The following is a 23,951-nucleotide window of genomic DNA, read 5'->3' on the forward strand; positions in this document are numbered from 1 at the left end:
GCACAGAGACTTCCAAGCTCTTCAACAGTTCAACAAATTTGCCAAACTGTTGATTAACTTTGGTATTCTGCAGCCGCCTCGGGAAGGGAACCGTGATTGGTATCTCGAGTCCCTTGTTTCTCGCTTCCAAAGTGTCTTCCGGTGCAAGTTCAGTATCCTTTGGACGCTTCTTACCTCTTGAACGAGGTCTTTCCGGTGATTTCTCGCTTAAACGAGCACTAGCAGGCTCTCGAATAAGCTTCCCGTCATCAATATCACTCGATCGACCAATATGCTCCCTCGATCGAGCAATTTCCTCATCAAAATCAGTCGATCGAGTAACATTACCACTCGATCGACCACCCTCAGTTTCCTGTTCACTCTATCGAGCAGAACAACCACTCCATCGAGGGCTTTCTTCACCATTTTCACTCGATCGAACACCAGTCTTCAGTCGATCGAGTAATTCCTTTGTCGTGAGCCCTTTTTTCTTGACAGAACACTGTTCATCATCAGTTATGGCTTCCCTAGGGTCTGATTTCTTCACTTCTGGTCCCTCGTAAGAAAGACCGCTTCTCAATTCTATCAGGTTTACCGTCTCGTGGGGATTCTTCTCATTTTGAGTCGGTAATTGACCCGGCTTTCTCGAGGATTGATTTGCAGCAAGTTGGGCAACTTGAGTCTCAAGTGCCTTATGTGACGCGATTTGCTGTTGATTTTGTTGATCATTCAGCTGCAATTGCTTCGATATAGCTTGCATCATAGTCTTTAACTCGCTCAATTCACTCACCCCGCTAGATGACGAAGTACCATGGTTAGGAGGGTTAAATGATGGAGGCTTCTGATAGCCTTGTTGCTTCTGGTGTGGAGGAATATATGGCTGCTGCTGCTGATTCGGAGGCGCGGTAGGATTGAGTACATTCTGGCTAGTCCACCTCAAATTGGGGTGGACATTTGGCTCGTAGTAACTGTTGTTCTGCTTGTAATGTTGGAAGGCAGCGCATTGCTCAAAAAGACTGGGACAATGATCAGAAACATGTCCCTCTCCACCACATCTTCTACAGACGAAAGGACCGTCTGTCACAGCATTAACCTGATACATGCCCCCCTTGGAAACTCCTCCTAGCTCATACTTGTCAAACCTTGCAGTGAGGGCTTCAAGTGCAGCGACAGAAGAAGACTCAGCAGCTCTTCTTTGATTTCCTCTCGAGTTCCCATATTCAGCCTTATGGATGGCCAAATCATCTATGATCTTCCACCCTTTGGTTGCTCCCAAGTTTTCAGCGAACCGGCCATTGGCTGCAGCATCCAAAATGGCTCTTTGATCGTCATACAATCCATTATAGAAATGATTGCATAGACTCCACTTTTCGAAACCATGGTGCGGTATGGTTCGAACTAGCTTCTTAAATCGAGTCCATGCCTCGTGAAAGTTCTCGTCAGGCCCTTGTTTGAAACTCGTTATCTGAGCTCTAATGGCAATAGTCCTTGATGCAGAAAAGTACTTCTTATAAAACGCTAAAGCCAATGAATTCCAATCAGTTATGGCATGAGCAGTTCGGTCCAAATCCCTATACCACTCCCTCGCAGCATCGCGGAGTGAGAAGATGAACAAGGTTTCTTTTATCTAATCGGTATCACGCCGCGGCGGGTGGGGGTATGGAGCGTGATAATCAATAAAAGTCTCCATGTGCTTCGTTGCATTCTCGTTTGCAGCCCCACCGAACTGATTCTTCTCAACCATATTGAGGTAAGAAGGTTTCGGCTCGAATTTCCGAGCTTCCCCTGGTAGCTCGAACCCCTTGTAAAGATCCTCAACCGTGGGTTCAGAATGACTGGCAATGGTCGCTTCTTCGGCCATCTCGGGAAGGTCTGGAAAGATAACGGTTTCAACTGATGAATTAGAAACTGGAGAAGACGGTGGGTTGTCCTCGAACAGTTCGTTCTCGTAAAAGTTGGAACGAGAACTAGACTCTTTCTCTAGCTGTTGATCTTGAAACAATCTCCTCTTTACGTGCAAAGATCTTTCAATCTCTGGATCGAATGGTAGTAGTGGACCACCTTGCGACCTGCGCATAAGAAGAAACTACAACAGAAAATAAGAATAGTCCAAGGAACGGGTGTCCCTTAGACTGAAAAGGACTAAAAATAAGGCAACTAATAATTTGAACAATCGCCTCCCCGGCAACGGCGCCAAAATTTGACACGGCTATCGCAACCCTATCAAAGATAAAACCTAACGGTCTCAACTAAAATGTAGCAGAGGCAGTCGAGTATCGATTCCACAGGGAGGTAATGCAACTATAGCTGTCTATTTCTAATCCTATGGTAACAATTGGGGGGTTGGTTGAATTTGGCTCTAAACTACGAAATTGAAAGGAAAGAGAAATAAGGCAAAGAGTAAACAAGCAATAAAATATGATTAAACTATCAAGAAGAGAGGGACATGCCGGGATTTCGGTTCACTACGGTAGTCCAATAACTCAAGAAACAAATGACTCGATTTAACTAATGTGAGACGGATGTTAAAAGGTCCTTTCAGTCCACTTTCTATCCTAAAATACCACTAACTTAACTTTCGTCCTTATTAGGGTAGTCTACTGTTTATAGCAGGCCTATTTAGTCCAATCTTTCGATCCAGGATTAATTTTAGCCAATTTAATGGGTGACATAGAAGCGTGCACTCAACTAGGTCGGGAATTACAGTTAAATTGCTATAGTGACAGAGTCTCTTAATCAGTTCATCTAATTCATTCACTACATCGTCATTTTCCTACCGCAGATTCCCTAATCCCAACATGAAGGGGTTTAGCTACTCATGTTCGTAATTAAACTAACAAAGAATTAAATTCCCAAAGAGAAGACATAATGAAATAACAATAAATTGCGATAATGGAAATTAGGGCAAAGGAGAACGATAACATAAACAAGAAATTAAAGCAACAAATGATTATTATTAATAAAGAGAAGGGAAGGATTACAATCTGAGCGAATCCGGCATAAAGAACACTGAATCCGAGCAATAATGATCCGAAAATAAAAGTAACAGTGGAGAAGACAAAGTAACGTAGCAAAATACAGTAGTTTCTAGTATGAAAGATAAGATGCATTAACCTAATTAACTTAGGTTTTTAAATAGAAAAAGAACTAAGGTTTGCAGAAATAAACAACACACGGACTAATTAAAAGCCCATGCCCGTGAAAACCTCTCGATCGAGTGGATTAAACCACTCGATCGACCAACATCTCAGCAGAAGTTACTCGATCGACCAACAGGTTACTCGATCGAGGACTTGGTCTTGTGCAGCTTACTCGATCGACTAAGGGACAGCTCGATCGAGCGTCAGGGGGTCTAGAAACCACTCGATCGACCAACAAACAACTCGATCGACTGATTTCTTCTTCATTCCAGTTCACGTCTTCACCCAAGTGTCTCGTAATGCGTGCCACGACGCTTCCAAATGCAGCATCATCTCACTCTGGGACAATCCCGTCTCCTCTAAATGCATGCAAAAAGGACAAAAAGGAGTATGGTTCCACTACTTTCGCGATCATTCCTACAAAAAGGACAAAATACACCAAAGTAGCCAATTCGGGGCAAAATACCATAAAAACAGTATAGAAATGCATAGAAATACGTGCTGAAATAGGCTAAAAAGACTATACATTAGGCACGTATCATTGTATTTGTTGGATGTTGTTTTATCAAGTAACCTGGCATGTTATATTATATCATGTCTTTCATTTCATTTTGCATGGCTTATCGTTATTTGGGTAAGGAACTTGACATTGTGGAATTATATACTTTGCAATCATATTTATATTGTGTTGTTGCAAATTACTTTATTGAGACGAGATGAGATTGGAAAGGCCGGGCACGGGGATGTTGAAGGGCCGTGGACCTTGGTTTGGATAGGACAGGCAGGGCATGGTGTAAGGAGTTAGCCTTGGATCTGGCGTGGCTAGTCCACATGGTGTGGTTGAGCTTGGACTGAGAGCCTCGGAACAGACTACTTGCGACATATTATTGAGACCGTGACATTGTGACTTCGTATTCATTTCATTGTTTATTTTATATTATTCGCATGTCGTCCTTTTATTTTATTATGGTTTTTAGATTGTTGATGATGCGTGCATTTTATATAGATTTTTTGTACCGTATTTGCACGAATTTCTATGCATATATCGTAGTATTAAGCTAAAAATGTCACCCGAATTGTCTACTTTGGTTTCTCTTGTCCTATTTGCGGGAATGAACCAAAGAGAAGCGGAATCAAGCTTAGAACATGTCCCTATGTGTAAGGAGCCGCACATTTAGCCGCATAATCCCTGAGAATTGCGCGCGCGGTCCTTTCACTTCGAGCCCTTTGATTTTATATTTCCGCTTATGTATTTTCATTTCTGTTTTTAGTTTCATTTAGTACTCCGAGACTACTTCCTGCGTGTCGAATCTTGGAGTCTCGTTTTTAGTTTAAGATATGTTTTTAGGCGTTTAGAAAATATATCGCTATTCTGCACAATCAATGTATCCTGCTACCAGGACCAAACTATCAAATTTGCCTCTATGAGAGGTGCTAGTCAATAAACAACCGCTTCTCATCTTTAAGCTTGATATTGCTTGTCACTTGCTTACAATAATCGTTTTGCTTACTTTTATTGCTTTCGTGTGCCGAACTTTGATAATCGTGACTAGGATTCCCGGCACACACCTCGAGTCCCGAGAAACGTGCTAGTGGGCGATCCCTCACTAGTACGAGACCCTTGTTGATTTCATTCTTGCCCTAGAGTTGGGCAAGGGTGCGCACCACGATCCGGCAAAAGTACCGGACCGTGACATTTGGTATCAGAGCCCGGTCTTCGGACGGGTTTCTGCAAGCCGCATTTGTTCATCGGAATCGAGAAAATGGGAAAAAGTATGGAGGAACGAGTGGGATACTTAGAGGACGCGTTCGATAATAAGCTCCCAAAACTCGAGGGCATCGTGATCTGAATGGGGGAGATCCTCGAGGGGTTGGAAAAGACAGTTAGTGGCTTCGAGTCGACAATGATCGGGATGGAGACCCGGATCCAAGCGATCAGTGAGGCAATCCCCGATGATCAGTCGGAAGAAATCATTCATCTCCATCGAAAGATCGAGGAGCTAGAGAACACTTGCGCCACGCTCTTGAAAGCGGTGGACAATGACGGGAAATCATTAGGGGGTCGTAAGGTGAAGGCGCCCTAACCTCGCACCTACGATGGGGCGAGAGATTCAAAAGCGGTCGATAATTTCGTCTTCGATATGGACCAATACTTTCGAGTAAGTGGGCTCGACGAAGAAGGGAAAGTCGACACGACAAGTATGTACTTGGTGGACGATTCCAAGATGTGGTGGCGGGCTAGGTACAAGGAGATCGAAGTGGGCACAATTACGCTAACATCGTGGACCGACTTCAAGAGGATTTTGAAGGATCACTTCTACCTCGAGAATGCCGAGTTTGTCGCTCGGAGGAAGTTGAAGGAAGTAAAGCACACCAAATCAATCCGGGATTATGTGAGAGAATTCTCAGTGTGCATGCTCCAGATTACGGAAATGACCGAGACGAACAGGACCTTCGAGTTCGTCAACGAATTGAACAGGTGGGCTCAACAGGAGGTAATGAGACAGAACCCCAAGACTCTATCTTCAGCCATATCGGCTGCAGAGCGTCTTCTCGATTTCCACGGGGAGCGGGAGGTACCTCGAGAGGTGGCCCCAATGGAGAATACTGGTGCGCCTCAAATTGGGTTAAACGGAAGGAAGCCACAAGCAAGTTCAATTTTGGTTGGGAACAGTCGGTTTCACTCACAGGGGAGCCAAGCTTAAGTGGCGAGCAGTTCGAACTCGCCCACAAGCTCATCTTCAAAGGTGGGAAACTCAACTGCGTCTACAACAAAGAAACCGTTCGCATGCTTTGTGTGCAAGGGTCCTCATAGAATGGCCGAATGTCCCAACAAGGCCGAGTTCAACGCGATGATTCAAAATATGCCAAAGGGGGCTCAAGAGCGTCTTGACGGGGCGCTGGCTGATTATCACCAAGAGTATGACGAAGACTCGGGTGATGAGGAAGACCAGCCACGTATGAGCTCACTACACAGGATAAGCGCGATGGGGAAGTTGGAAGAACCCCTCGCCAAGAAATCCACCGGGCTCATGTACGTGGACTTGATAATGAATGGGAGGAAAGCACGAGCCAAGATCGACTCGGGTGCATCCCACAACTTCGTGACTAACGAGGAAGTTGATCGATTGGGACTAGTTCTGAGGGACACGAACAGCTGCCTCAAGCCAGTTAATGGGAAGATGAGACGTGTCCAAGGAGTGGCTAAGAAGGTCACGATTCAGGTGGGTGAATGGGCAGGGGAGCTCGACTTCACCACCGTTCCGTTAGACGACTTCAAGTTAGTACTCGGGATGCAGTTCTTTAAGAGAGCATTAGCAGTGATAAAGCCAAGTGGCGGTTCGATGCTGCTAATTGGGTCTTTCGTTGTGAAGACCGTGGATGGGGACGAGGACAACGTGAACCCTCGGATCTTGGCAATGTGGGTGATACCGACGCCGAGACAGGGGACGCAATCTTGGAGAGTACCCAATAGTTCAGCAGAACCGAGGGTGAACAAGACTCGGGCTAACTACGCTGCTAAGTGGCCCGAGAGACAAAATGAGAGTCTACCACCTCAAAGGGGAGTAGACAATTGTTGGAGCTTGTGTCCTCCACAAATTAGTGTGATAACATTTGTAAATCTCTTACAGGTTCACAAGGGTATACTTTGTATTTTAATTAGTTGATTAATGATTACCTAATAACGGTTGGCTTGCTAGAAAGTTTGACGTTAATTATCATACAGATGGCGGTGATCAACTGGTCCCTAAAGGTCACACCTATAGGATGTGTTTGAGAAATGTGGTTATAGAAATATAATCACATTGATGCCTTATATGACTAAACAGTTAGTCAATGTGTTGATGAGACAATTATTTAATGAAGATTAAATAATATTAGTTGAGACGAATTAACTGTCAATTCGTAAATTGAATATAATAAGTTATATTTAATTAAATGTATGTAATGTTAGCTTGGACGAATTAATCTGTTAATTCATAATTAAATGTAATCGGTTATTGTTAGGCCCAATTTAGCCTGGTCGGACTTCAAATTAGCCTGACCTTATTAGGTTGATTGGGGCAACCAGGGACCGGACAAATCTAATTACTATTTGGCATATGAAGAGTACCACAAGATAAGCAAGCTACTAAATCCTAGAAGAAAAGCCTGATGGTAAGTACAGAATAGCCTGGCAGGACACTCAAGCAGGCTGGACTAAATTAACAAGCAGCAAAACGGATATATAAGAGCAAATGCCCACGTCCTATTCTCAAGGAAGACCAAGTCCAACTACAAAGACCATATTATCTCCATAAATCAAAACGTGCAAGAGGATAAGAACAGAAGTTTGTTGAAGCAGAACAAGTCAACCGAATTAATAGGAAATGTGCCCTATTTTCCAGCTAACCACTCCAACGATCATAGAGAACGTTAAGCATGCATCCAACGTCAATATTTGAAGGCTATAAATAGCATGGTTGAACAATTGTAAAGATCATCTAATAATCATTCAGAAAATCATCTATAATTTACCTCTTATTTTCCTATATACTCAATTGTATACAAGAAATTGTGATCAGCCTATCAAAGAAATACAAACAACATTATTTATCCATAATTCTTTCCTATTATTTATTCATACTTTTATTCTAAATTTGTTGAACTAGATACCCTTATTATTCAATAATCAGAGCCGGATCCATTCAGGGAAAATCCTGCCAAAACAATTGGCGCCCACCGTGGGGCATCTAGTTCCTTGATCAAAAAAAGTTCCTCTTACCATTCTTCATTTAATATTCACATACAAAAATGGTAGAACTCACCCAGAACAACAATTGACGGCTGCCTTAGCTAAGATCAAAGAATTGGAGACAATTCAAGAAAAGGCAGTCCAAGCAGAGGCTGAAATCAGTAGGCTCAAGGAATCTGAGTCTAACCTGAGAAAAAAACTGGAAAATCTGGCTTCAGGCTCCAAGAACAGATTCGAGCCAGGAACCCCATTCTCATCCGTTATCAAAAACATTGGCTTTTCCAATTTTGGAACTCCGGAGAAGGATACCTCATCCGGCACCCAAATCATTCCCAACGATGAAACAAACAAAACAGAAGCAGCAATAATGATGGCCATGCTTCAGGAAATTAAAAAACTCCACAACAAAATAGAAAATATACCTGGAGTGCCAGACCCTGTGGCTGAAGTAGAAGTTGACAGCTTCGCTGATTCACCCTTTGCAGATGAAATTGCAAAGATTGATCTCCCCAAGAAATTTACCGTCCCATCCATGAGACTTATGATGGAACCTCTGATTCACAAAATCACGTTGCCATATTCAAACAGAAGATCTTAGCCGCCTCAATACCCAGTGAACTCAGGCAGGTCTGCATGTGTAAAGGCTTTGGTACAACCCCGATCGGAGCAAACATTACAATGGTTCATCAATCTCCCAAATGGAAGTATCAAGAATTTTGCAGAACTGGTCAATGCCTTCAATCAACAATTCGCAAGCAGCAGAGACATGGCCAAGAGACCCAGTAACCTGTTTAGGGTAAAACAACTCCCTGAAGAATCTCTCAAAGAATTCCTGGCAAGATTTGTCAAAGAGAAGGTAGCCATTCCTAGGTGCAACGAAGAGACGGCGGTAGAAGCCTTCAGGCAAGGAGTCCTGCTTGATAGTGACATCTATGCAGACTTGACCAAAAAAAGCCTGCCCAACCTTTGCCACTGTTCAATCCATCGCCTTAGAACATGTCAGATTGGAAGAAGATCTCAACTTCAGAACAAACTCGTCCGGAGGAAAGCAAGGCTATGGACACACTAACAGAAAAAGCTCCTACCAGAAAGGAGGCAACCCCAAATCAGCACCCTATTCCAGGCCTGAACGATCTGAAGTCAACATGGCACAAGAACACAAAGGTAACCTTTCTAACCTACCAACTATTCCTGAATATAAATTCTCTATAAATACTGCAGGATTAATCAAACGCCTGGAAAGCTTGGGAGACACAGTCAGATGGCCCAAAAAATCCGACAACCCGAGGAAAGATCCAACGAGATGGTGTGACTTCCACCAAGACATCGGGCACACCACAGAAGAATGCATTCAACTCAGGAAACAAGTGACATACCTCCTAAAGAAAGGCTATCTGAAAGACTTAATCCAGCAGCCAAAGAACAAAGATGAATGACAAAACAAGAGAGATTCAGGGAACAATAGAGATCCTCCTTCTCCTCCCCCCATCTACGAAGTCAAGTTCATAAATGGAGGATCATAAATCTGTGGCTTAACCAGCCCGGCTGCAAAAAGAATATCCAGGGAGTCTAAACTTCAACCCCCTATTAGATCTAAGTCATTACCTGCTATTACTTTTGATGACTCAGACTTGCAGGGAATATCAGATCTACACTATGACAGCTAGGTAATTACCATGCAAATTGGCACAACTAAGGTATCAAGAATCCTGATAGACGGGGGCAGTTCAATCAACTTGGTAATGCTTGACATCCTCAAAGCTATGAGGATAGATGAAGAGAAAATCATCAAAAAATCCAGTGTCCTGGTTGGATTCAGCGGAGAAACAAAGAACACCCGGGGAGAAATTAGCCTGCCAACCTATGTGGAAGGCGTGGCTTCCTATGAAAGATTCGGGGTAATGTATTGCCTATCTTCGTATAGCGTAATCCTGGGCAGACCATGGATCCACAACGTCAAAGCAATCCCGTCAACATACCATCAATGTGTGAAAATACCAACCGAATGGGGGATAACCACCATCAGGGGAGAACAAAGGACAACTCAGGAATGCTACACCCAGGCTTTGAAACCTTCAAAGTCAGGTAAATCCCTCGCATAGCAATTAAAGTCACCTGTCAGGAAAGAATATATTGCGCAGTCACAGATGGAAACAGGAGAGGTCATTCTGGACCCAGAATTCCCTGAAAGGAAGGTACTTGTAGGGTCAGATGCACCTAACTCAGTCAGACCCAATCTGGTCAGCTTTCTCAAAACTAAAATGTCTTGTTTTGCATGGTCACATTTTGATATGACTGGTATAGATGCTGATATTATAACCCATAAGTTAAATATTGACAAATCCTTTAAGCCTGTACAGCAAAAAAGGAGAAAATTCGCTGCAGAGAGGCATGAAATCATAAACCAGGAAGTTGACAAGCTATTGGACATGGGAATGATTAGGGAAGTAATGTACCCCGACTGGCTTGCAAATGTAGTAGTCGTCCAAAAGAAAAACGGCAAATGGAGAGTTTGTGTAGACTACACCGACCTAAACAAGGCCTGCCCCAAAGATCCATTTCCCCTGCCACATATCGATGCAATGGTGGATGCCACTGCAGGCCATGGGATGTTAACATTCATGGATGCCTCCAGTGGATTCAACCAAATAAAGATGCACCCCGCAGATCAGGAAAGTACAACCTTCATCACTGAAAGAGGAATATACTGTTATACTGCTATGCCTTTTGGATTAAAAAATGCAGGTGCAACCTATCAAAGATTAGCCAACATGATGTTCAAAGATCAAATAGGAGATACCATGGAAGTCTACATAGACGATATGGTAGTCAAGTCAAAAACGGCAGAAGACCACATCAAAGACCTGGAAGTAGCCTTCCAAATACTGGAGAAATTCAATATGAAGCTCAATCCACAGAAATGCCATTTTGGAGTCTCAGCAGGCAAATTCTTGGGCTATATGGTGACAAAAAGAGTAATAGAAGCCAGCCCTGAACAGATCAAAGCCATCCTGGAGCTAGGACCACCAAAGACAGTCAAAGACATACAAAAGCCGACGGGGGAAGAATAGCACCCGAACAGGTTCATTTCAAGATCGTCGAGAGAGGTGCAAATCATTCTATAATCGCCAAGGAAAAACAAAGACTTTCAATGGACCCCGATCATCAAGCGCCTTTGAAGATCCGAAAACATATCTATCCTCTCCTCCGTTGTTGGCAAAACCAGTCAAAGACGAACCCGACAAGTATAATCGATCCACGGAAATCACATCGGTGCGATCCCGGTCAATCAAGCGGACGGACAACAACATCCTGTCTATTACGTAAGTAAGAGTCTACTAGATGCAGAGATCAAGTATGGCCTACTTGAAAAATACGTTTTAGCTTTAATTATGAGTTGCACAAAGTTAAGACCGTACTTTGAAAGCCACCCTATAATAGTCAGAACCAATCTCCCTATCAAGTCTGTACTTAGGAAACCAGAATTGTCCGGACGAATGTACAAATGCTTAGTCCAACTAAGCACATACAACATAACATTTGAACCAAGGACAACAATTAAGTCACAAGCACTAGCAGACTTTGTGGCTGATTTTACCCGACCTAATAAAAGAAGTAAATAGACTGACCAATGACCAAACAGACCTAGAATGGACTCTATTTGTTAATGGTGCAGCCAACATGAGGGGTACAGGCTTAGGGGTAGTACTAAAATCGCCACAGGGGGATAAGATAGTACAAGCTAAAAGCTGTGCATTCGAAGCTATCAACAATGAGGCAGAATATGAAGCCATAATAGCTGAATTAAAGGTATGTATTGACCTTGGTGTACAAAACCTAAAGGTACGTACTGATTCCCTTCTTATTTCAAACCAAGTAAATGGAGTATATACTGCAAAAGACTCAAAAATGAAGCTTTATTTGGAAGTTGTCCAAAATTTAAAATCAAAATTCCGCAATTTTAATATTGATCAAATTCCTAGGGACTTGAATACCCAGGCCGATGCCCTAGCCGGCCTAGGATCCAACTTCAGTCCCCCTGACTTTGATAAAATACCCATCGTACATTTATTAGAACCTGCAATAAACAAACAAGATGAAAGTTTCCCAATATATGTTGCCAATTCATGGACAAAACCTTACTATGATTGGCTACAACAAGGAATCCTCCCCCTGAATAAGCAAGATGCTAGGGCACTCAAAATCAAAGCTGCTTCATATACTATTATTAACAACGTGCTTTTTAAGAAATCGCAGGCAGGACCATACCTCAGATGCCTGGAACCACAAGAAGCTGAACAGATACTATCAGAAATCCATGGAGGATACTGTGGAAATCATAAAGGCGGAAGGAGCCTGGCAAGCAAGGTACTCAGAACAGGTTATTATTGGCCCACTTTGAGGGTCGATTGCCCGGAATTCAGCTCTAAATGCGAAGCTTGCCAGATTCATGGACCATATATCCACCAGCCATCTGAGGAACTACATTCCATATCCGCACCCTGGCCATTTATGAAGTGGGGCATGGATATAGTAGGGAAACTACCTCAAGCACCCGGGCAAAAAGTTTTTATGCTAGCAATGACTGACTACTTCTCCAAGTGGATAGAAGCTGATTCGTACAGGCAAGTCAAAGAAAAAGATGTCATAGCATTCATCAAACGCAACATCATATGTAGATATGGCATCCCTTCTGAAATAGTATGCGACAATGGCACGCAATTCGGGGGAAAAAGAACAGTAGCCTTCTGTGCTCAATGGAACATAAACTTGGTAACCTCCACACCAGGATATCCAAAAGCTAACGGCCAGGCAGAATCTAGTAACAAAGTAATAATCAGTTGCATATAGAAGAAGCTAGAAAGAAGGAAAGGTAGTTGGGCTGAAGAGCTGCCCTTGGTCCTCTGGGCTGACAGAACCACACCTAAAACATCCACAGGCCAAACCCCCTACTCTTTGGTCTATGGATGTGAAGCTGTAATCCCAGCTGAGGTCGACATTCCATCAACCAGATGCAGCCTGAATACAATAACGAGCAATATACCTCTAATGGAGGACAACCTGGACTTGACGGAAGAACTAAGAGATGCAGCCAGCATTAGAATGGCAGCATATCAGCAAAGAGTTGCAAAAAGCTACAACAAGACTGTCAAAGCTAGAGTATTCAGGGTAAGAGACCTTGTTCTTAGAAAAGTTTTTCAAAACACAAAAGAGAAGAATGTTAGCAAATTGGCCCCAACCTGGGAAGGTTCCTACCTGATTGACTCAATAGTCGGCCAGAGAGCTTATAGACTACAAACCCTGGACGGCGAAATGATCCCAAGAGGTTGGAATATTGCACCCCCTTAAAACTATTTCACATATAAAATATATCCCCCAGTCCAGGTATAATCTTTATCTTACCATTTCCTGCCTGACCTGATATGAAACTAAATGTATGATATTTGCCATTATATGAATAAATGCCTTATATAATTTCTTCCATTATGTACCCAAGTACTTGTCAATATTCTCGTATTTCCCTTTACCAAGTAGAATCTTCAATATTTGTTTTACATACTGTACTTTACTTAAAACAAATTTTAAAGATTGGGGGCCACCCCACTGATATCCAACTGATATCCAACATTCAGTTGCAAAAACATGCCTTAAAATATTAAGCTCAATTTAATATACAAACCTGGAAAACCTTTTCCTGGCTTGTATGACATAGATGGGTCATAAGCCCTCCAGATAGGCAAGGGACATAAGCCCTCCAGACAGGCAATAACCCCACCCATGACACAAAGAACTGGCCAGATCCAGCACAAAAAAAAAACTGGCCCGATCCAGTCGAATAACTGGCCAGATCCAGTACACATCCAACACTACAAGTATACTTCATCATAACACAAAAAGAAACCACTAAAAGACCAAATATTTATTCAAAAACCAAAACAAAATAATCACTCAAAAAACTTCAGCCCTACCACATACCTAATAATTATTCATTCCAGGAACATCCCCCCTGGATGGGCTAAAACGAATAGCAAAAACCCAAATCTAAGCAGGCTTCGAACTAGTAACCGACTCACAACCATCCACCATTTCCTGATCACCAGATTTCTCCTTAGAAGGAGGAGAATCCACTTCTTCTTCTTGACCCATATTGGCCAAATTAGGATACTGGGTGTCCAGAGCTGTTTTATCCCGATCCGGATCCCACTTAGCCCGGTCAGATTCCGGATCCCTCATAGCACCAACCCGGCCTTTCCCAAAAAGTACTGAGCAGCATCAGCAAGCCGCGCCTCCACCAGCTCCTTCTCAGCACCAAGCTCTTCATTCTTCCTCAGCTGATCTTGCATTGCCTGCTTCTCGGCAGCGAGCTCTTTCCTTGCAGCCTCGAGTTCTTGCCAAACAACTTTCTCAGCGTTTTTTGCAGCCACCTCACAAACCAAAGCAGCCCTAGATGCCTCTCTAGCCGACCCTAGCTGAGATTGAAGTACTACCTCATTACCCCTGGATGTGTGCAGCTCACGGTTAACTTTATCTAATTTCTCTTCCAAGCCAGAAATCCTAGCCTGGGCATCCCTGAGCTGACAAGCAGTAGCCAACCCAGCGTCCAATCCCTACAGAAAAATGAAAGAAATCAGCCAAACATAAAGCAACACAAAGAACACATAATAATTAATAAAGGCCCTTTGCAATTAACCTCCTTAGCTTGAGAAGCAAGAGCAACAGCCTTTGTCATAAGAAAAGACAAAATAGACACCACTTTGGTAGAAGACTCAAGGGTATTATCAGATAAAAGCTGGCCGCTCATACTAGTAGAAAAATCATTTATCTGTGCCCGGGCAGCGTCCATATCGTCCATCCGAGCAGACACTTCCCTGACACTCCTGATTGGTTGAGCTTGAATAGGCTCTTTGTCCCTCCTTTCCTCTTCAGGAATGACAGCTTCCCTCCTCCTTTTAGAAGCCTGAACGACCTCTGGGGACACTAGCCTGGGCGGTTCCTGGGGAGGCTGGACATTAGAAACCAAAATGTCAAGTGTCTTGTCGCTCCCACTAGCCTCTTGGCTCTTGGACTGTTCAGCAATTCTAGCAACCCCAACTTTCAAGTCAGCCGCGCTAAAGCTGGCCAACCTAGCAGAAGATCTGTACACTGAATGTATAAAAAATACATATAAATATCAGAAGAGAAGCGGCAAGAAGACAACAATCAACATAAAGACATATAAAAGACATACAGGAAAGAGCAGTGGAGCTAGGCTTGCCTTTGGGGACTTTGACCACACTCAGCTTAGGCTTCATATACCGGGGCAACAAATCCCTGCCCAGACTAGCAGGCCAAGTCCTCTCTTCCTCGGGAATTGAAAGAAAGGCCTCTATCCTTGAAATAGCTTCCTCGTCAAGAGGGTCGAAGTTCCAGTCAGGAGCTGCAAATATCACCAAAAATGCTCAGGTAAAACTTAAATATTCCAATATCGTATGATATAAAATGCAAATTAAGAATGCAGGAAACCTACCACTCTCCAAAGGAGGATATCTCAAATAATCCAGGCCTGACTCCAGACTTTCAGTCCGGATAAACAGGTAAGTCTTTGCCCAGCCTTTATCGTCCCCATAGTCCAGGTTAGTAATTAATGGAGACATTTTGGACTTGATTCTCAAATTGAAACGACCGGTAGAAGGATTTTTCAGATGATATACTGCCTTGATATCATTAATAGTAATTACAAGTTTATGTTTAGCACATAAATTTTCAATAGAATGGTCAAGTTTCCAAACCATTGGCATAATTTGGAAAGGTGATACTTCCATGGCACGAATAGTATCAATCATTAAAGGAGTAAAAGGTAACTTACAACCTGCTTTGAACGCCCATTCATAAATACAGAACCAACCAGGTGACACCCAGTTAGCTCTAACTGGACAAAACTCAGGAATCCAGACCTCAGCCGAGTCAGGAATCAATTTTTTCTCCCTTCAAACCCTATCATAGTTTGTTTTCAATAGGTTTTCCTCAGGAAAATAGGAATCCAGGGATTGAAGAGCAGAAAAGATAGATTCTTGATATTTAAAAGCTATAGCACGAGCAGGAGGATCAATTTCAACCACCTCCTCCTCATGGACGTCTGTGGGTTCAGGCTCAGCAGCAGCTTTCTGGGAAGCAGGACGCTTTTTGGCTCCCATATCCTTTATTGTTTTATTTATCGTGATAAATTAATGAGAAATTATAGTTAGCAAACTGGAATTCCTGGGAAATAGGGAAGAATTTTAGAGATGATTTAGCAAGAAAAGTGGAAGAATTTTGGTGAAAAATAAACTCATCACAATTACCGTATTTATAGAAGAAGAGTAACGGCGCAAAAACCCTAAAAACACAACACTGTCAGCATGACATCATGTAGTTAGCCGTTGCAGTGATTAACGGTCACAAGGAGTCTAAGAGTCATTGAGTAAATATAATTCTTTTTATTGTTTAACCCGGTAAAATTGACATCTCACCCCTGGCCTGATCCAGCACGGGTAAAATGTCAAGGGGCAATTGTTAGGCCCAATTTAGCCTGGTCTGACTTCAAATTAGCATGACCTTATTAGGTTGATTGGGGCAACAAATCTAATTACTATTTGGCAGATGAAGAGTACCACAAGATAAGCAAGCTACTAAATCCTAGAAGAAAAGCCTGATGGTAAGTACAGAATAGCCTGACAGGACACTCAAGCAGGCTGGACAAAATTAACAAGCAGCAAAACGGATATATAAGAGCAAATGCCCACGTCCTATTCTCAAGGAAGACCAAGTCCAACTACAAAGACCATATTATCTCCATAAATCAAAACGTGCAAAAGGATAAGAAAAGAAGTTTGTTGAAGCAGAACAAGTCAACCGGATTAATAGGGAATGTGCCCTATTTTCCAGCTAACCACTCCAACGATCATGGAGAACGTTAAGCATGCATCCAACGTCAATATTTGAAGGCTATAAATAGCATGGTTGAACAATTGTAAAGATCATCTAATAATCATTCAGAAAATCATCTATAATTTACCTCTTATTTTCCTATATACTCAATTGTATACAAGAAATTGTGATCAGCCTATCAAAGAAATACAAACAACATTATTTATCCATAATTCTTTCCAATTATTTATTCATACTTTTATTCTAAATTTGTTGAACTAGATACCCTTATTATTCAATAATCAGAGCCGGATCCATTCAAGGAAAATCCTGCCAAAACAGTTATATTTAATATCAACAAGATGAATGTGTCATAGTGGTAATAGTGAGGGTACTCAAACCAAGAGGTCATGGGTTCGATCCTCACTTGACGACAATTTACACATTTTATACATTTTTGGAATAACCGAAAAAAAGAGAAATTAACTCTCCTAATTTCGGTAAATGGGCCGAGAATAATAGGAAGAAAAATTCTACCCTAATCTCCTCCTCATAAACGGTTAAAGGGGAAGGGGAGTGAATTTTTCTTAACCTAATTTTTTCACTCATTCTCTTGCCTCTCATCTCTACGAAAAACACAAAAAACCTAAAAATTATTTAGTTAATTTTTGGATCGATTCTAGCATAATCAAAGGGCATTTCTCATATCGTCTTGGGTGCAACTGATAGGCGAATATCTACTTTGATATTGTTCTTAGGCCGTATTTGCTAGGACCGAAGGTTATTTCTTAATCCTTTACAATTTTGTTTATGCAATTTAATTTTATGACTAGTTTCATCATTATAATTCGTTATAGTCCTTAAAATTAGAGGGATGCATACAGATAAATCCCACAAGTGGTATCAGAGCCAAGGCCACGAATTTTAATTTTGATTGTTTTCATAAAATTGTTTGTAAACAATAATTAGGGTTTGCGAAAAAAAATATAATCGGCTGGAATTTTTTTTTGAGCCGTGAAAAATTTTTTTCCAACCGATTGTTGCGTTTTTGTTGTTGTTTTATTTCCATTTGATTTTCATATTGTTGTTTTTTAATCAGTTAAGATAATAATATGATAATTTATAGATGTTTCGATTTATTAAATCGAGATGTAAATGGAAATCAGTTTTGCCGAATTGATAATATTTTTGGGGCTTTTTTAATTTATTTTAGCCGTGGGATTTTTTTTCCTTCTGTTTCTGTTACTATTCACGGATGAACAGTATTATTATTAAAAAAAAAAATCGGTTTTTTTTCTTTCGGTTTTTCCCGAAAAACCGATTAAAGTTTTTTTTGCGGCTGTTTTTGTTTATGCCGATTTGAAAAGCATCCGAGAAAAGTAAGATTTTTTTTCCTGTTACTGTTCACGTCATGTTATTGTTCACAGGGGACAGTTTTTTAAAAAAAAAAAATTTGTCTTGTTTCGGTTTTTACAGATAAAACCGTGTACAGAATAAGAAACAGGCTGTTTTTTTGTTTTTGCTGTTATTGCCGAGAAAAAAAAGGGCTCGTTTTGTTTTTCCTTGGTTTAGCCGAGACATATAAAAAAAAAAAGATTTTGTTTTTTGTTTGTTTTGGCCAATATTAATTATACATTACCTTTACAATGTATGATTAATTGTTGTGAAACGGTTCACAATTTTAAGATACCTAATTATTTTAAAGCAGTTTAAAATATTGATGGATTAAATTCATATTACAAGTTTAATATGAATTAAGATTGAAATTAATGTGATTAATTGACGAATTATCACTTAATTTATTTTTAAATAGGTGGTTTGGAAAATTAATCTACATAATTAAAGAATTATGTCTTGCATGTTTAATTTTTTTAGTTGATGCATTTTGTTGAATGAATCGTTGAATGAATTTATTTACGTATTTTTTTTTTGCAATCGGTTGTAATTTGTAATACTTAGTGTGGCCTTAGTCAAATTATGTTTTCGTAATGAAGGAAACATAATTTTTTTATGTAATTATGAGATCTCGAATCTCCTTTATTTTTCCTTTAGTTTTGGGTTTTGAAATTAGAATGTAATAAATAGGTTTATTATTGTTAGGCCCAGTTTAGCCTGGTCTGACTCTAACCTGGCCTGACCTTACTAGGCTGATTAAGGCAACCAGGGACCGGACAAATCTAACTACTATTTGGCAGATGAAGAGTATTACAGGATAAGCAGGTTACTAAATCCTGGAAGAAGAGCCTGATAGTAAGTACAGAATAGCCTGGCAGGGCATTCAAACAAACTGGATTAAGAAGATAAATAAGAAATGCGGTTGTATGAACTAATAATCACGTCTTATTCTCAAGGAAGACCAAGTCTAACTATAAGACTATATCATTCATGAATCAAGACGGGTAAAAGAAGAAAAGCTGAAGATTGGTTAAGAGTATAACAAGTCAACCAGATTAATGGGGAGTGTGCCCTATTAATCTGGTAACAGCTCCGACAATGGGGAGGAACATTGAGATCAATGCAACGTTAATATTTGTAGAACTATAAATAGCATTTCTAAATGGATTATTATTCATTGATTATTTCCTTAGTTATTTCACAATTTACCTCTCATTATTTCCCGAATATTCAATTATATACACAAATTTGTACTCAACTTATCCAAATAATACAAGCGATATTCTTTATACTTAGTCTTTCCTTATTATTTACTCATCATATTTTTCCAAGATTATAGAACTAGATACCCAAATTACTCTTTAATCAAGCCGGATCCATTCAGGGAAAATCCTGCTAAAACAATTGGCGCCCACCGTGGGGCATCTAGTTCTTTAATAAAAAAAAAATTCCTTTTACCATTCTCCATTTAATATTCACATACAAAAATGGTGGAACTCACCTCAGAACAACAATTAGCGGCTGCCCTGGCCAAGATCAAAGAATTGGAGACAATTCAAGAGAAGGACCCAAGGTAAGGTAAATCGAGGGTCAAGGAATCGAGTCCAACCCGAGGAAAAATTGGAAAATCGGGCTTCGGGCTCCAAGACCGATTCGAACCAGGAACCCCATTCTCATCCATTATCAAAAACATTGACTTTTCCAATTTTGGAACTCCGGAGAAGGATACATTATCCGGTACCCAAATCATTTCCAATGATGAAACAAACAAAATCAAGCAAAGAATAATGATGGCTATGCTTTAGGAAATCCAAAAACTCCACAACAAAATAGAAAATATACAGGTAGGACCACTCGTGGTGAAGTAGAAGTTGTTGACTTTGCAGATTCATCCTTTGCAGATGAAATTGCAAAGATTGATCTCCCCAAGAAATTTACCGTCCCATCCATGAGACTTATGATGGGACCTCTGATTCACAAAATCACGTTCCCATATTCAAACAAAAGATGTTATCCGCCTAAATACCCAGTGAACTCAGGCAGGTCTGCATGTGTAAAGGCTTTGGTACAACCCAGACCGGAGCAGCATTACAGTGGTTCATCAATCTCCCAAATGGAGGTATTAAGAATTTTGCAGAACTGATCAATGCCTTCAATCAACAATTCGCAAGCAGCAGAGAAATGGCCAAGAGACCCAATAACCTGTTCAGGGTAAAGCAACTCTCTAAAGAATCTCTCAAAGAATTCCTGGCAAGATTTGTCAAAGAGAAGGTGACCATTCCCAGGTGTGACGAAGAAACAAGAAGAGAGGCCTTGTGCAAGGAGTCCTGCTTGACAGTGACATCTATGCAGACTTAACCAAAAAAGCCTGCCCAACTTTTGCCACTGTTCAATCCATCGCCTTAGAACATGTCAGATTGGCGGAAGATCTCAACTTCAGAACAAACTCGTCCGGAGGAAAGCAAGGCTATGGACACACTAACAGGAAAAGCTCCTAACAGAAAGGAGGCAACCCCAGATCAGCACCCTATTCCAGGCCTGAACGATCTGAAGTCAACATGGCACAAGAACACAAAGGTAACCTTTCTAGCCTACCAACTATTCCTGAATATAACTTCTCTATAAATACTGCAGGATTAATCAAACGCTTGGAAAGCTTGGGAGATACGGTCAGATGGCCCAAAAAACTCGACAACCCCAGGAAAGATCCAACGAGATGGTGTGACTTCCATCAGGACATCGGGCACACCACAGAAGAATGCATCCAACTCAGGAAACAAGTGGCATACCTCCTAACGAAAGGCTATCTGAAGGACTTAATCCAGCAGCCAAAGAACAAAGATGAAGGACAAAACAAGAGAGATTCAGGGAACGGCAGAGATCCTCCTCCTCCTCCCCCCATCTATGAAGTCAAGTTCATAAATGGAGGATCGAAAACGTGGTCCGACCAGCTGATTGCCAAAAGAATATCCAGGAGTCTAGACTTCCCCTCTTAGATCTAAGTCATTGCCTGCTATTACTTTTGATGACTCAGACTTGCAGGGAATATCAGATCTACACCATGACAGCTTGGTAATTACCTTGCAAATTGGCACAGCTAAGGTATCAAGAATCCTGATAGACGGAGGCAGTTCAATCAATTTAGTGATGTTTGACGTCCTCAAATCTATGAAGATAGATGAAGGAAAGATCATCAAGAAATCCAGCGTCCTGGTTGGGTTCAGCGGAGAAACAAAGAACACCCTGGGAGAAATTAGCCTGCCAACCTATGTGGAAGGCGTGGCTTCATATGAAAGATTCGGGGTAATGGATTGCCTATCCTCATATAACGTAATCCTGGGCAGACCATGGATCCACAACGTCAAAGCAATCCCATCAACATACCATCAATGTGTGAAAATACCAACCGAATGGGGGATAACCACCATCAGGGGAGAACAAAGGACGGCTCAGGAATGCTACACCCAGGCTTTGAAACCCTCAAAGTCAGGTAAGTCCCTTGTATAGCAATTAAAGTCACCTGTCAAGGAAGAATACATTGCAAAATCACAGATGGAAACAGGAGAGGTCATTTTGGACCCAGAATTCCCTGACAGGAAGGTACTTGTAGGGTCGATGCACCGGACTCGGTCGGACCCAACTGGTCGGCTTTCTCAAAACTAAAATGTCCTGTTTTGCTTGGTCACATTTTGATATGACTGGTATAGATGCTGATATTATAACCCATAAGTTAAATATTGACAAATCCTTTAAGCCTGTACAGCAAAAGAGAAGAAAATTTGCTGTAGAGAGGCATGAAATCATCAACCAGGAAGTTGACAAGCTATTGGACATGGGAATGATCAGGGAAGTAATGTACCCTGACTGGCTTGCAAATGTAGTAGTCGTCCAAAAGAAAAACGGCAAATGGAGAGTCTGTGTAGACTACACCGACCTAAACAAGGCCTGCCCCAAAGATCCATTTCCCCTGCCACACATCGATGCAATGGTGGATGCCACTGCGGGTCACGAGATGTTAACATTCATGGATGCCTCCAGTGGATTCAACCAAATAAAGATGCACCCTGCAGATCAGGAAAGTACAGCTTTCATCACTGAAAGAGGAATATACTATTATACTGCTATGCCTTTTGGATTAAAAAATGCAGGTCCAACCTATCAAAGGTTAGTCAACATGATGTTCAAAGATCAAATAGGAGACACCATGGAAGTCTACATAGACGATATGGTAGTCAAGTAAAAAAAAGTAGAGGATCACATTAAAGACCTAGAGGTAGCCTTCAAGATACTGGAGAAATTCAATATGAAGCTCAATCCACAAAAATGCCATTTTGGAGTCTCAGCAGGAAAATTCTTGGGCTATATGGTGACAAAAAGAGGAATAGAAGCCACCACAACAGATCAAAGCCATCCTGGAGCTAGAACCACCAAAGTCAGTCAAAGACAAACAAAAGCGACGACAGAAGAATAGCAACTGAACAGGTTCATTTCAAGATCGTCAGAATGGTGCAAATCATTCTATAATCTGCTAAGGAAAAACAAGGACTTTCAATGGACCCCGGATCATCAGGCTGCCTTTGAAGATCTGAAAACATATATATCCTCTCCTCCCTTATTAGCAAAACCAGTCAAAGATTTAACCCCGACAAAGATATTGTCGATCCACGGAAATCTTTGTTAGTAGTGTAGTCCTGGTCAAAGAAGAGGACGGACAACAACACCCTGTCTATTACGTAAGTAAAAGTCTATTGGATGCAGAGATCAGGTATGACCTACTTGAAAAATACGTTTTAGCTTTAATTATGAGTTGCACAAAATTAAGACCATACTTTGAAAGCCACCCTATAATAGTCAGAACCAATCTTCCTATCAAGTCTGTACTAAGGAAACCGGAATTATCCGGACGAATGTGCAAATGGTCAGTCCAGCTAAGCACATACAACATAACATTCGAACCAAGGACAGCAATTAAGTCACAAGCACTAGCAGACTTTGTGGCTGATTTTAGTCCAGCCCTAGAACCTGACCTAATAAAAGAAGTAAATAGACTGCCAAGTGACCAAACAAACCTATAATGGACTTTATTTGTCGATGGTGCAGCCAACATGAGGGGCACAGGCCTAGGGGTAGTACTAAAATCGCCAAAGGGGGATAAGATAGTACAGGCCATAAGCTGTGCATTTGAAGCTACCAACAATGAGGCAGAATATGAAGCCTTAATAGCCGGACTAAAGGTATGTATTGACCTTGGTGTACAAAACCTAAAGGTACGTACTGTTTCCCTCCTTATTTCAAACCAAGTAAATGGAATATATACTGCAAAAGACTCAAAAATGATGCTTTATTTGGAAGTTGTCCAAAATTTAAAAAGAAAATTCCGCAATTTTAATATTGACCAAATTCCCAGGGACTTGTATACCCAGACCGATGCCTTAGCCTGCCTAGGATCCAACTTCAGTCCCCTTGACTTTGACAAAATACCCATCGTACATTTATTAGAACCCGCAATAAATAATCAAGATGAAAGTTTCCCAATATATGCTGCCAATTCTTGGACAAAACCTTATTACGATTGGCTACAACATGGAATCCTTCCCCTAAATAAGCAAGATGCCAGGGCACTAAAAATAAAAGCTGCTTCATACACTATTATTAACAACGTGCTTTTTAAGAAATCGCAGGCAGGGCCATACCTCAGATGCATGGAACTACAAGAAGCTGAACAGATATTATCAGAAATCCACGAAGGATACTGTGGAAATCATAAAGGTGGAAGGATCCTGGCAAGCAAGGTACTCAGAACAGGTTATTTTTGG

General features: G+C 41.3%; 1 long non-coding RNA gene across 4 annotated transcripts in view; it reads left to right on the top strand.

Annotated features, from left to right (window-relative positions):
* The window catches only part of LOC141623819 (uncharacterized), a 39,672-nt gene that overhangs the window by 13,311 nt on the left and 2,410 nt on the right, over positions 1-23,951 (top strand). The window contains exon 3 of one of the 4 annotated variants that reach the window (XR_012533659.1): positions 18,887-19,411. The exons of 2 other annotated variants lie outside the window; for them this stretch is intronic. This is a non-coding gene — a long non-coding RNA (uncharacterized LOC141623819). Of the gene's footprint in view, positions 1-3,830; positions 6,982-18,886; positions 19,412-23,951 lie in introns of those variants that run through there. One more of the 4 variants, XR_012533662.1, reaches the window with a different exon arrangement.

This window comes from Silene latifolia, chromosome X (assembly GCF_048544455.1).
Source record: "Silene latifolia isolate original U9 population chromosome X, ASM4854445v1, whole genome shotgun sequence".
NCBI classification, from domain to species: domain Eukaryota; kingdom Viridiplantae; phylum Streptophyta; class Magnoliopsida; order Caryophyllales; family Caryophyllaceae; genus Silene; species Silene latifolia.